The 15,078-nt window shown below is 44.2% G+C and overlaps 1 protein-coding gene across 5 annotated transcripts in view; it reads left to right on the top strand.

Annotated features, from left to right (window-relative positions):
• The window catches only part of PCED1B (PC-esterase domain containing 1B), a 160,480-nt gene that overhangs the window by 131,729 nt on the left and 13,673 nt on the right, over nt 1-15,078 (top strand). For all 5 annotated transcript variants that reach the window (XM_047788050.1, XM_047788049.1, XM_047788052.1 and 2 more), the window contains exon 4: nt 1,227-1,393. The gene's annotated coding sequence lies outside the window, so the exon portion shown is untranslated. The remainder of the gene's footprint in view (nt 1-1,226; nt 1,394-15,078) is intronic.

Below are 15,078 nucleotides of genomic sequence, written 5' to 3' on the forward strand. Positions count from 1 at the left end.
CCGTTTCAGTTATCTTCATTATTTCATCTTCCTTGTAATTAGGGTTAGGTATAGATTGTTAACACCAGCAATTCATTTAGCAAATAGTTTTTTTTTGCAGGGGGAGCGGTTATGAGAAAGAAGGAAAGGGAGGGGAGAGGAGGGAGCAGACAAGACAGGAAGAGGAACAGAAAGAGCCCTCAGCAAATGCGAACCATAATATCGAAGTTGGCGTCAGGTCTAGTGTGTTCTTGATGAACCTCTCTCCTTGGTTAATTCCTTCAGCATACCAGAGCTGAGGCAAAACTGTATTTCCATATTCTGCAATTTCTCTTTCTATTAATTAATCATTTTAAAAATCCTAGGTTTTTGGAGTTTTCTTGTGTTGCAGCTGGTTAAGGATCCCGCATTGTCACTGCAGCAGCTTGGGTCATTGCTGTGGCACGGGTTTGATCTCTGGCTCGGAAACTTCCACATGCCTCGGGGGGGGGGCAGCAAACAAACAAACAAACAACTTAGGTTTTTAAAGGACCTGCTATGTTGGAAAGGAACGTGAGGAAACAGATCTTTGTCATGGGTACTGCTCTGTATCCATCTGCTACTCTGCAGCCCCAAATCCCAGCCCTCTCCCTCTCCCCCAGGACTGAACAGTTTAGCCAGTGTCCCCTCCCCCGTAAAGAGATGGCTGTCTGCAAGGCCAGGGACGTTGACAGACTCATCTAAAAGGGTCTGGATGCCAACTTCATTGACATCGGGGTAAAATGTCTCACTGCTCAGGATGGAAGGGGCTTTGCATGGATGTCGACACCCATCAGAGCACCCAAAGCTCATTAGGGGAAGGGGTAGACCGAGGTGACCCTGGTGGTCTCTGGCTGAGGACCTTCAGGGAGAATTCTTTTCCGGTTCTAAGTGGCAGCTCAAGGTCAATGCACCAAGAAATGAAACTGAAGCCTGAAAGTTCATTAAAATCTTTGTCCCCCAAATGCAAAGTAAATGATGGGGTACCCCTAGTGTTGATCTGAAGAAGCAGAGTGTGGGATGAAGTGGGGAGCCAGCAGCCGGCTCATCTGGGAGCAGAGATAAGCGTGGAGACGGAGTGGAGACTCTCTGTAATTAGCTCCAGGAAAGAGGAAGTCCTGAGCCACCTCTCGGAGCAGCCTGAGGCCACAGGGCCATGCCCTCTCTCTAACTGAGGCTGCTGCCCCCACCCAGGTCTGCTGACGGAAGTGCTATCTCTCCCCTGATAGGATGCCGAGGATGACCCCGCAGGTTGGCAGGTGGCCAAGAGGAGATCCCAACTGCCTTCTTCTCTTAGCCCGGGTGACAGTGTGGCATGCCTCCTGACCGCTCTTCCTTTCTCCTCTGGATGAAGCGATGACACAAGACAATAAGGAAATGGTCCTTGCCTGAACCTGTGAGTTTGCATTCCTTGTCATCAGACACATTCAGCCATGAGGTAAAGGACTTGCCCCCGCGGCGGGTGAGCTGGGCTATCAAAGCTACAATCACCTGTTCTTAAGACAGCCACTGAGAGAATTTATTCAGACAAAACATTTGGGGGCCCTTTCCAATGGGGCCTTTCTCACTTAAATAATAAGCTCCCTGTCTAGTTTTATTTGACAGACTCGGCATACGACAGGCCAGGCTTGCAGATTTTTCTGAGCCTACTTCCCCCTCGAGTCTGCCTGTGGTTAATCACACTCCTGCAAGAGACAGTTTCTCATCCAGCCTGGGCGCTCACATTCTGTGACTCCACCCAAGGTCCAGGACTTCTGAGCCAGCTGTCACCAAACACAAGCCCCAAACTGAAACAAGGACACTCTAAGTGGTGGACCTAGTGAAGTCAGCTTAGTGCCAGCCCTTATTCCCCGCAGGTAATAAGACCGAATATTCTGCCTGACTTTACCACAATACTTTAAGTTCCATTTCCATCACCCTTCATGATGTGGCACCATGATAGGCATGTAGGTGGGGAGGTACCAGGTATTGAGGCTGGGCAGGGAGCAGGGGCAGTAGGATGTGGGCTGGCCTTGGACCTTGCTACTTCCTACCTGGCTGGCCTGGGCACCACCTGACACTCTAAGAAATCTTTTCCCTCATTTCATCTTCCTCATGGAGACAGAAACACTTATCCTGCAAGGTGGTTTTAAAAGGTAGCAACTGGGAGTTCCCTGGTGGTCTAGTGGTTAGGATTCAGCACATTCACCTCTGCAGCCAGGATTCAATCCCTGCTCTGGGAACTAAGATCCCACATCAAGCCACTGCATGCCATGGCCAAAAAAAAAAAAAAAAAATTGTTTAATTAAATTAAAAATAAATAAAAGTCAACAACTAATAGACACCTAATGTTGAATGGAAGGTAGACTCCCCGAAAATGATGGCAATAAGTATTATTGTTGATTTTGTAAAAAGAGATAATACACTTTAAGTGCTCAGAATAGTGTATCAGTGTTTGTTATTATTTATTTTTGTGTTCTAAATAAACGCAGATGCCTCATCACTTTGGGATCTGCAAGCCTCACTGAGGTAATGCTGTGTATGTGGCTAACATGCCTGATTAAGAAAAGGCAGAGGTTTGATACTTTCAGAAGAATTTGGACACGATTCAGCAGGTTAAATTCAGCCCATGAAAGGAAAGTGAAATCTTATGATCTGATTCTTAGGAGGAGCAAAGACTGTATAGGTCAGAGAATGGAGGAAGAAAAAGTGGGGAAGATAAATCAGGAAGCCACAGCAGGACTGCGGACCTGGGCTAAGGTTGAGGCAGTCGGGAGAGAAGGGCACTGTTCACAGAGCAGATAGAATCTACTCTACTCCTGATGGATGAAGGCCAGGGAGGAAGTAAGCGTTTGACCTTACAAGTTCTGTTGTGGAGCAATTCAGTGACTGTCTGCGTCACTTACTGAGAGGAAGCACAAGCTTGGGTAATAAGATTAATTAGTTTAGGAGTTCCCTGGTGGCTCAGTGGGTTAAGGATCTGGCATTGTCACTGCTGTGGCTCAGGTCCCTGCTGTGGTGCAGGTTTGATTCCCTGGCCCTGGAGCTTCTGTATGCTATGGGTGGAGCCAAAAAAAAGTAAGATCATTCTTTTAGAATTTATTTTAAGCTGGATCCTTGCATAGTCACAGTTTATTAACCAGCCACAAAGAGACATTTCTTTCTTCTTAGCAACCTTTGTCACATATTTTTAAACTACTCCATGATTTAACTAACAAGCATCACCAAGAATAAATACCTATGTGGACTTAGAATAGATTTACAAGGAGATCCTGCTGAATAGCATTGAGAACTTTGTCTAGATACTCATGTTGCAACAGAACAAAGGGTGGGGGAAAAATGTAATTGTAATGTATACATGTAAGGATAACCTGACCCCCTTGCTATACAGTGGGAAAATAAAAAAATTATAAAAAAAAAATACCTATGTGGAACATAAACACAATGAGTCTTTGTTCTGATACCAGTATATCAGGAAACTGAGTCTGCAGTTATGCAACGCTTATAAGTCATGACTAAGAAAACAGAATATTGACATATGATTCAAAAATTTACAATCGTAGGCTAATTAAACCAGTAAACACCAGATTCAGAGAAGTGGAAGTAATTTGTAGTTCTCCGTCTTCATTTATTTAAATGTATTTCAGAGATTCAACAAGAAAATGTGTTAAGGCGAGGAGTGTCCTAAAAGAGAAAGACAACGAGAAGTAACCAGAAACATTATTTTTGTAACTTATAATTTGGAAAAGCATTTAAAAGTCTTCTATTTTCCTGGTAAAGTGGAAGCGTGGTATACTGTGGATTTCTACAAGAAATTATGCCAGTTGGGTCAGTCATTATCTTTACAGAGCAAATATCCATGTGAAGAGAGTCTGACCAGAAGGCACCTTTCACGGTGCTATTTTCAGTCATTTTCGTATCTTCAGTAAGGTTTTTCAAATCCCTTTTCAGTGAAAGAAGTGATGTCCTCACATAAGGTCATAACTGCATTTCCAACACTGAATTATAATCAGCGGCTTCTGTGTTTCTCCCTCACCGACTGGGAGCTTCTGAACACATAGACTGCATCCTGCTCAACCTCCTACCCCACGGTCAGGCACTGTGCCTGGCTCCGGAGGCACCCAGGGAGATGTACCCACGGAGGGGAGAAAGGAAGGGTAGCATGCATCAGAAATATGAAGCAATTTGTCCCTTCCTGGACAAAGCAACTTCATGGTCAAGAATTTTGCAGTGAACATCATTTAAAATAGAGCGTTTTTTTAAAATGTGGTATGACCAAGTTTCAGATAGCTTTGGAAAAAAGGAAATTACTGCATCCGTAATCCTAATACGCAAATAGAGGAAGGGTTAGTTAGCATGTTGGTTTTAGCAAAGAATAATATTACCGCTGCTGGAATTAATGTATAATGCCTCTTAAAAGCATGCATTTTTTAAAAATATCTATTTTTTAAAATTTTACTTCACTGAAGTATAGCGGATTTACAGTGTTATGTTAATTTCTACTCTACAGCAAAGCGATTTAGTTATACTTGTATATACGTTCTCATATTCTCTCATATGCTTTTCCATTATGGTTTATGACAGGATACTAAATATAGTTCCCTGAGCTCTAGAGTAGGACCTTGTTGTTTATCCATTCTATATATATAATATAACCTGCTATTCCCAAACTCCTAACCCATCGCTCCCCCCTTTTGGCAACCACAAGTCTGTAAGTCTATTTCTGTTTCATAGATACATTCATTTGTGTCATATTTTAGATATCATATAAGTGATATCATATGGTATTTGCCTTTCTCTTTCTGACTTCACTTAGTATGAGAATCTCTAGTTGCATGTATGTTGTTGCAAATGGCATTATTTCATTATTTTTTTATGACTGAGTAATATTCCATTGTATAATGTACCACATCTTCTTTATCCATTTATCTGTTGATGGACATTTAGGTTGTTTTCATGTCTTGGCTATTGTGAAGAGTGCTGCTGTGAATATTGGGGTGCATGCAACTTTTTGAATTATAGTTTTCTTCAGCTATATGCCCAGGAGTGGAATTGCAGGATCATATGGCAACTCTCTATTTAGCTTTTTGAAGAAAGTGGCTGCACCAATTTACATTCCCACCAAGAGTGTAGGAGGGTTCCTTTTTCGTCACACCCTCTCCAGCATTTGTTATTCGTAGACTTTTTAATCATGGTCCTTCTGACCAGTGTGAGATGGTACCTCATTTTAGTTTTGATTTGCAGTTCTCTATTAATTAGCAATGTTGAGCATCTTTCCATGTGCCTCTGGGCCATCTATATGTCCTCTTTGGAGAAGTGTCTATTTTGGTCTTCTGCTCATTTTTTGGTTCTTTGGGTTGTTTGTTTTTTGTTATTGTGTTCTACGAGCTATTTGTATATTTTAGAAATTAAGCCCCTGTCAGCCTTATTAAAAAATATTCAGGGAGTCCCCATCGTGGCTCAGCAGTTAATGAACCCAATTATACAAACCCAGCTAGCATCCATGAGGATGCAGGTTCGATCCCTGGCCTTGCTCAGTGGGTTAAGGATCCAGCATTGCTGTGAGCAGTGGTGCAGGTCAGAGCTACAGCTCCAATTTGACCCCTAGCCTGGGAACCTCCATGTGCCTTGGGTGGGGCCCTAGAAAGACAAAAAAAAAAAAAAAAAAATCCAGATTTTTTACACTGACAGTGTTGAGAATAGCCCCCTCCAATATAACAAGTTGAAAAGAAAAGTAAAAAGCATTTTTTTTTGTCTTTCATCTTTTTTTAGGGCCACACATGTGGCATATGGAGGTTCCCAGGCTGGGGTCTAATCGGAGCTGTTGCCACCAGCCTACACCAGAGCCACAGCAACGCCAGATTCGAGCTGCGTCTGTGACCTACACCACAGCTCACGGCAATGCCAGATCCTTCCTTAACCCACTGAGAGAGGCCAGGGATCGAACCTGCAACCTCATGGTCCCTAGTCGGATTCGTTTCCGCTGCGCCACAATGGGAACTCCTAAAAGGCATTTTAAAGAAAAAATTTTACAACACAGATAATGAAGGTAAAAGGTAAAGGAAGATTCTCTGCCAGCTTCTCCAGGAGGGAGATCATGCTCCCAGCATGTTGGAGGTCTAGGATGGAGCTTCTTTATTGGCATAGTTTATGCCAACATGGAACAAGGGAAGGCAATTTTGTCATAACTAAGTCAGCTGACTCAAAATATAAAACATCTCAAATAGAGGGTCTGTGAGCGTGGGCCTGGGGGTTGACAAAGCTGTACTCTTACAGAGATGGTGACCAGAGGAACTTTACAGAATTGCACGTAGAATATTATTCAGTCTGAAAAAAACAACGTAGATGAACCTTGGAGACAGAGGGGAAAGAAGCCAGACACAAGAAAGCAAATACTGTGTGATTCTGTTTCTATGAGGTGTCTCTAGCAGCCAGATTCACAGAAACAGAAATGGAAAATGGCAGTTCCCAGAGGCTGTGGGGAGCAGCAAAAAGGGAGTTGTTGTTTATTAGATGATTTTTCGGATTTATAAGACCAAAAAGTTCTGGAGGTCCGTTGACAACAGGGAATAGATTTATCAGTGCTGAACTGTACACTTACAAATGGTTAATTAAGATGGTAATAAAAGCCGCTTTATTGTGCGGCAGAAATCATCACGACATTAGACTTCCATTAAACTTTCAAAAATGAAAAAAAAAAAAAAAATGGTGCCAAGAGAGAGAAAGAGAGAGAGAAACTGGAAACAGAAAACCAGCCCAATAGTCTGGAGTCTTCTAATAAAATTTCATATTATTTAGAGGTGACGGTCATTGCTAAATAATTCAAGGCCCAATTCTCCTTTTGTATTAAATTATTCTTTGTGAAAAAGGTTTACAACCTTCTTTTTTTCCCCTGACATTCATGAACCGTGGCTCTAGAACTATGGCACCAAGACTCAGGAGACCCCCTCTTTGGTCCAAGCTCAGTAGGTAGCCTGGCTGTGACGTGGACAGTAGTTTGACTTCCCAGAGCCTCAGCCTGGCCTAAGGGTGCTCTCCTGAGGGGTCCTCCCCTCCTACTTGAAGAGTCTGTTCCCACAGGGATAGGGTCACACCCGTCCACAGAGCTGTGCCATCAAACGGGGTACTTGCCAGTGTTTATGTTTTATTCGGTAGGAGTCATTTAAAGTCTATTTCTCTACTGCTAATTACTAAGGTAATCTAGTAATTATTTTATATCACTCAAGCCTGGATGTCTGCATACTAACTCCTAGAATGCATTAAACATTGACTAAGTGCCAAACACTCTGCTTAGCACTTGGCGCAGTCGATCTGCGCAAGTGGAAGTGGGCCAGAGACGTTAAGTAACTTTCCCAGAGCCACTCAGCTCACAGGTTGCAGACTTTGGACTCTGAACTCATTTCTTTGGCCGACGAAGGCCGTGCTCTGAACCAGGGTGAAGTGGTGCTTCACTACACTGAGGCAGAATAGAGAACTTGCATGACAACGCTAAGAAAGTCTGCAGAAAAGTTACAGAAATCCTGGCAGAAGGGGGTCTTTATAAATTCACCTCTCTCAAGTCTGCTCATCATGGTAGAACCACTAGCTTGGCTCTTGTCCACCTCTAACATCCCGAACCCCAGCAACTGTAGCCTTGCTCTCATCGCAAACGACTGCATGTACTGAATTCGTGCAGAAGTTAGGTCGGTTGCTGTATTCGACTCAGGAGAGAAGTTTTGATCCAGTCTCAAAATTCTTAATTTTACTCTCAGAGAAGACTTTGGGCCCCCAAAGGAAACAAATTATTCATACGGGCTTGAAAGTGCTTGATGCAAATGCTTTGAAGAGAAATGATCAAAAATACATACTGTCTCAAATTATACAAGCAAAGAAAACACATATTGTTTTGTGATTTGCCAAATTTGGTCCTCTCTTTAAGGTAGCCCAGCATTGATCTGAACACAAACACACACCAGCTGGCTGGAATGAGTGCGTTTATAAGTAAATATTTAGTGGGCTGGTTCTTAGCCCACTTGAAACACTCTGTTCCAAGACAATAAGAAAAATAAGTGTTCCTTAAAACTGAAATGTGGATAAAATGATAATGGCTCATATAAAAAGTCTAAATTAATCTGTGGCTGGAACTGTGGAAAAGTTGTTCATATTTAAGGAATGTTATGTCCTCATATTTAGAATACTTTTTCACAAAAAGTTGTTCATATTAAAGGAATATTATGCCCTTATATTTAAAATACTTTTTCACGAAGTTATCATATTTGGCTTTTATGAGTTTGGTTTTAAGTAAATCATAGTTTAGAATGCATGATAAACTTGTAATGGGATAGTAACAAACACCGATGGTAACTGAAAGGCGAAACCTCAATCTGGACTAAATACCATTTTCGCCTACTCTGCACCTGCACCCAGGTGGCCAAAAGAGACTAGAGCAAACCAACCACCCCTGCTGGGCATCCTCAGTCCATACAAGAGCCCCAGCTTTAAGTGGGCCTCCACTATGCGCAGTTATGACGCCCTCCCATCTCCCCAGCGACAATTTCATAACTTCTCCTTGAACCTCACACCTCTAATACCACCCTCCCCAGGTTCACGCTCAACTGGTGACCTTGACCTCGCTGCCTATTTCACTGAGAAAATAGCAATTGGGAAAACCTCCACCCACGGGCACCTCCACCCCTTCACGCCTCTTCCCTGTCGTTTCTCTGGTGAACTGTCCATCCTCCTGCCCAAGGCCAGCCCCTCCACTTGGGCACTAGATCCCATTCCTTTCGCCAATCAAGGACATGGCTCCAGAATCCTCCCCCATTTCCTGCAGCATCTGTTTTTCCCTATTTACTGAATCTTTCCTGTAAGCCTACAAACACGCTAGCCACTATTGCTCCCCTCTTAAAAGAAACAAAAGCTGTCTCACCTGCATTTCCCCCTCCGGCTGGCTGCTCATTCTTGGTGGCTGCCCTTTATTTATAAGTAAAACTCTTCCTCCTCAAGGGGGGGGTGCTGTCTCCAATTCTCCTTCCATTGTCTTTTCTTTTTTCTTTTGTCATCTTTTTTAGGGCCTTACCCGCAACATATGGAGGTTCCCAGGCTAGCAGTCGAATCAGAGCCACAGCTGCCAGTCTACACCACAGCCACAGCAACACCAGATCCAAGCCCCATCTGTGACCTATACCACAGTTCGCAGCAATGCTGGATCTTTTTTTTTTTTTTAATTTTTTTATTTTCCCACTGTACAGCAAGGGGATCAAGTTATCCTTACATGTATACATTACAATTACATTTTTTTCCCCACCCTTTGTTCTGTTGCAGCATGAGTATCTAGACAAAGTTCTCAATGCTACTCAGCAGGATCTCCTTGTAAATCTATTCTAAGTTGTGTCTGATAAGCCCAAGCTCCCGATCCCTCCCACTCCCTCCCCCTCCCATCAGGCAGCCACAAGTCTTTTCTCCAAGTCCATGATTTTCTTTTCTGAGGAGATGTTCATTTGTGCTGGATATTAGATTCCAGTTATAAGTGATATCATATGGTATCTGTCTTTGTCTTTCTGGCTCATTTCACTCAGTATGAGATTCTCTAGTTCCATCCATGTTGCTGCAAATGGCATTATGTCATTCTTTTTTATGGCTGAGTAGTATTCCATTGTGTATATATACCACCTCTTCCGAATCCAATCCTCTGTCGATGGACATTTGGGTTGTTTCCATGTCTTGGCTATTGTGAATAGTGCTGCAATGAACATGCGGGTGCACGTGTCTCTTTTAAGTAGAGTTTTGTCAGGATAGATGCCCAAGAGTGGGATTGCGGGGTCATATGGAAGTTCTATGTATAGATTTCTAAGGTATCTCCAAACTGTTCTCCATAGTGGCTGTACCAGTTTACATTCCCACCAACAGTGCAGGAGGGTTCCCTTTTCTCCACAGCCCCTCCAGCACTGTTATTTGTGGATTTATTAATGATGGCCATTCTGACTGGTGTGAGGTGATATCTCATGGTAGTTTTGATTTGCATTTCTCTTAGAATCAGCGATGTTGAGCATTTTTTCATGTGTTTGTTGGCCATCTGTATATCTTCTTTGGAGAAATGTCTATTCAGGTCTTTTGCCCATTTTTCCATTGATTGATTGGTTTTTTTGCTGTTGGGTTGTATAAGCTGTTTATATATAGCAACGCTGGATCTTTAACCCACTGAGCGAGGTCAGGGAGTGAACCTGTGTCCACATGGATACCAGTCAGATTCAATTCAGCTGAGCCACAACGAGAACCCCTCTTTTTTTGATTTTTAAGGTTTTGGTTTTTTCTTTTCTTTTTTTTTTTCCCCACTTTTTTGGACATCCTATAGCATACGGAGTTTCTGGGCCAGGGATCAGATCCAAGCCACAGTTGCGACCTATGCTGCATCTGTGGCAGCACTGGATCTTGAACCCACTGTGCCCGGCTGGGCAGCGGATCAAATCTGCATTCCAGCGCTCCAGAGCTGCTGCCGATGCCATTGAGGCACAGTGGGAACTTGGATGTTTTAAGGTTCTCTTTGGCCACATCCACGGCATGTGGACGTTCCCAGGCCAGGGACTGTACTTGCACCGCAGCAGCGACCCGAGCTCCACAGTGACAACACGGGATCCCTAACCGGCTGTGGACCACAGGAGAAGGCCACCTCGCATTCTCTCTTCACTGCTCTAATCAGCAGCGGTCCCCGCCACTCTCCATCACCAATGTCCTGCACGATGTTACAGCCAACAGTCCAGATCCCACTGGATGATTCCCTCTCTCTGACCCAACTATCCCTCCTCTGAGTCCTCCCTTGACACACGTTTTCTTCTTGGCTTCCAGGACCTCACCCTCTCCTAGTTCCTCCCGCTTCACTGACTCTTCCTTCTCCATCGCCTTTATGGGTTTCTCCTTCTCTTCCGGCCCTCCTAGCCAGAGGGCCCCAGGGCTCAAATCTCACCTTCTCCACTGGCAACAGCAACCAAACTCACACCGAACTGCGGTCTCCAGTCTGGTCCTCTCCCCTCAGCCCCATATCCCCATTCAACAGCTCACTTTACTTATTTTTTCATTGTTTTGGCCACACCCACAGCATGCAGAAGTTCCAGGGCCAGGGATCGAACCCGTGTCACGGCAGTGATGATGCCAGGTCTTTAACCCCCTGAGCCACCAGGGAGCGCCTCAGCATCTCAACTCACGATGCGTAAAGGGAGTCTGCAACAGAGCCAACCCTCTACCCCCAAACCTGTTTCTCCATCCCAGTAACTTCATCTGGTAATGATTCTCCTATTGCTCAAAAGCCATGGAGCTACCCTGTCTTCCCTCCTCTCTCCCCATCTTATCTCCACAGGCAAATCCTCTGCGTTCAAAATATATCCCGCCTCTGACCACTTCCCCTTCCTTGCCTAATGTCCCTCTGATTCGAGCTTCAACTCTTGCATCACTCAGTAATGTCCTAATTGGTCTCCCTGCTTGCCCGCTCAGCCCAGTCAGGTGGTATTGACTGCTCAAACCCCCTCACAAGGGCTCCCTAAGGAAAAGCCCAAGTCCTTTCAATGGGCCATGATCCACCTTCCTTTCTCCTCTGAGTCCATCTCCTGTGTCCCCTTCTCTTGTGCCCTCCAGTCTAGTCAGACTCGCCTCCTTATTGTCCTCTGCTTGGCACTTTCTTCCCCCAAATTCCCACATGGTTTGCTCCATCACCTCCCTCCAGATTTTGCTCACCAGTCATTATCTCAGGGGGGTCTCCTCCAGACCACTCTAGGTGCCTTCTATCTGCTGGTTCTCAGCTGGGTCTCTATAACAGAAGACAGATAAGGAGAGAAACATTACAACTTAGCCTTCCTAAGAAGTGAGGACCCAAGGGAGGTTAAGCCTGAGTGTGTTCATTCTGGGTTTGCTGATGAGTGATAGGACAAAGGGAAGAGCTAAGGGCAGTGAACCAAGCAAGGCCTGTTTGTTGGAATTCCTCTGAGCACCTTTGTGTTTAGAGATAAGGATGCTCCTTTCTTTTGGGGTCTAGAGAGGGCACCTCCCACACAGAGTCTTAGGACGTTCAGGGAAGGTTAGACAGTCCTGCCAGTACCTGCTGGTTCTCATTCTTTCAGCTGACAATATTGAGTTGACCAAGGTGCTGTGTTCTGGGGTAGAGTGTCCTGAACCCTGTCACTAGCCTACTTAAAATTCCATCTCACAGCCTCTCCAGCCTCCCCATCCAGCAGTCATGTTTCTCTTCTCTTTTCTCCAACATGTTATTTTATTTACTTTTTAGTTGTCTGCCTCCCCCAACCCACATGCCAACTCAATAAAGGCAAGGGTTTTTCTTTTTTTCATGTGTTAGTCATACCCCTGGCACCTCAAACAGTGCCTGCCACAAGTATTTTGAATGAATGAGCGAAGGAATGAATAGAAGAGTCAGGGTTCATGACATAGATATATTTATTATACACCACCATGTAGCTGGTATTCAGGTCTCTTTTCTCATTTCACCCTTGCATCTATGTCGTGGTTATTATTATCACGACTTCAAGATGAGAAAATGGAGTAGCAAAGGAGTTAAGTGACTACCAAAGATATGTAGACGTAGGAGATAGAATCAGGTTTCAAGCCCAAGGCTGTTTAGCCCCCAAACCATCATCGCTCTGGTTCCAACCCTCACCATCAACAGTCATGCAGTCATCATGGCACAAACCAATGTCAAGGTTGCTGAGTGGTCCCCAGAAGCAATACCAGAGCTACACCACAGGCACTGGTGGGCCCCTCTCCTTTTACAGGCTATTGTGAGTCTTGAGTTTCCTACACCATTTCAAACATCTGAGTATTTGGAACTGTTGGGCTGCACCCCACAGGCCTACAAGGCCTTGTGCTTGCCCAGCCTCAAGACCAAAGAAAGAGCCAGAGTTAGCAAGAGAGATATGAATGCTGTAATGGATGGGGTAGCTTACATGTGTGAAGCAAGGTCCTGGAATGACATCCCACCATGTGTGGGGACGGTGGGCAAATCTTGGTGGCAGTCTTTGCTCCTGGGGGGTGGGGGTGGGGTGGGGGGGAGATTGCCAGTTATAGGGGGAAACAGATTGGCTCATTAGTTACCAGGGAAACCAGCAAAGGGACATGCCCCTCACTGCCCCTTTGATAAACTTCTATAGCTGGGGCCTGGGGCAAGTCCAGAGGAAGGTCAGTCACGTGCATAGAACACAGGTGACACAGGCACTGGTCAAATGGAGGATATACAAAGAGCGAGAGAACAGCCACCTTGAGTGGCCTGACCATAGAGGAACTATCTGGATGATCAGTTTATCGAAGACTTTCTGCAGTTTAATGTCTAGTCTGTCTATTTAATGTCTAAGTGGTGTTTGTGTCTTTCCAGACAACGGCCTGCAGTAAAAAGGGAAGTTGACGCTTTCAGAAACAAAGAGAGAACAAAATATTTCAGAGCAATATATAGACTGTCTATATAGCATATTTCTGGTAGACAAGAAGCCAATGACACTACTGTTTCTAGAAAAAAAATGAAGGACTGGGGAACAAGAAAGGGAGGGGAACTGACTTCTCAGTCATACCACCTGTACCTTTTGAAGTTTTGTGCCATGTGCATTAAACAGCTTCTAGAAATAACCAAAATGATTAAAGAATGACAGGGGGGCAGTGTGCCCTGTCTGGCCTCCCACCCCCTGGAGAGGGCTGTGACAGGGGCCTCCGCAGTCAGAAGAGCTCCAGGTCCCTGCCCTGATGCAACAAGGTGACTTGAGCCCTCGGGGCCTCAGTTACCCCATCTGCAAAGTGAAAATAGTAATTTGAGCTGGCCTTACTTCATGAACAGGGATTGTCATGAGCTAGCACATTCTAAGTGTAAAACATTATACATGCAGAGTTCTCATTATCTTTTAGGAAAAAGCCAAGTTTTGTTGGATGAGAAAGCCAGCCTCATTGAGCTGCGGAACACGAAATGGGGCCAGAATAGCAATAGTAACTGTCTCCATTTATCATAATAAGTTCTTGGAAGTAAGAAAATCAGCGGGAAAATCTGTTGCTTGGTCTCAAACAAATTTGTTTTAAATTTAAAGAGTATAAGCAAGATTACCATTTGCATTATTACAGCTCCTCTCTTCTCTCGTTTTAGGATAATTATGTGAATTTTAGTCATCCTCCTCTAGAATGTTCTTTTATTCTCACAGTGTACACACTAGCTAAAACCTAGAGAACTGGAAAGATCTGCAACTCGTTTATAGAATTGCTAGAATCAAATAATGGCACGTTTTCAAAGCTATGTCGTGGCCTACTCTGCATTTGAAAATACTAACGTTAGATTTGCAACTCATTTGTAGAAGGGCTAGCATCAAGTAAATGGCACATTTGCAAAGTTTTGTCACTGACCACTCTGAATTTTAAAATACCAAAGTTATCATTTGGGTTCTGAATGCAGCCCTGCCTTGAGGTACAATAACGATTGTTTGAAGATTCATGGGGGAAAAATGCTAAATAGTGTGATTTGGGGCTATAGATCAGAGGATAAAAGCAATGGGTCATGTGTGGGATTAATTTTTAAGCCATTCATTGAGCAGTCAGTCAAGTAAAGTAAAAGGACATTTTCCAAGAAAAGACAACGGTGTCTTTTTATCGGCCAGCTTACCTAAAGTCTAGAATTAAAAACAAAAGCAAAATCTAGGTGCGAAGGGCATGTATTTCAGGACAGTTTTGGAATCTGTTACTTTTGTTTGTTAGGTATTTTATACCATGTAATGTAAAGGAGAGAGAGTCTATCCTAAAGTGTTGAACACACCTCTAGAAGGTTCATGGTTGGGGGAAAACTTTCTTAAAACTTCGTTTCCTCTTTTTTTCGATGTATGTCCTCCAGCTCTTTCGTCTGTAGGGGAGGTGGTATTTCTCCTCTTCCAAGTCCTGTCCTTAGACAACAGAAGAAAACAAAGCTCCGAGCTTATGTGATCCGAGGACCACTTCCTTTTCCCCCTGGTCACCTTCTGGTTTCAAGCAGAACAGTAGAGGAGGCAACAGAGAGGCGCCGTGGCTCTGCCACTGTCTGTGTTTACCTGGAGCTCAGGCTGTGGTTTTCTACAGCTGTGCGATGGGTTCGTCTTCCACCCACGGAGGGGTGGGAGG

This window comes from Phacochoerus africanus, chromosome 7, assembly GCF_016906955.1.
Source record: "Phacochoerus africanus isolate WHEZ1 chromosome 7, ROS_Pafr_v1, whole genome shotgun sequence".
NCBI lineage: Eukaryota > Metazoa > Chordata > Mammalia > Artiodactyla > Suidae > Phacochoerus > Phacochoerus africanus.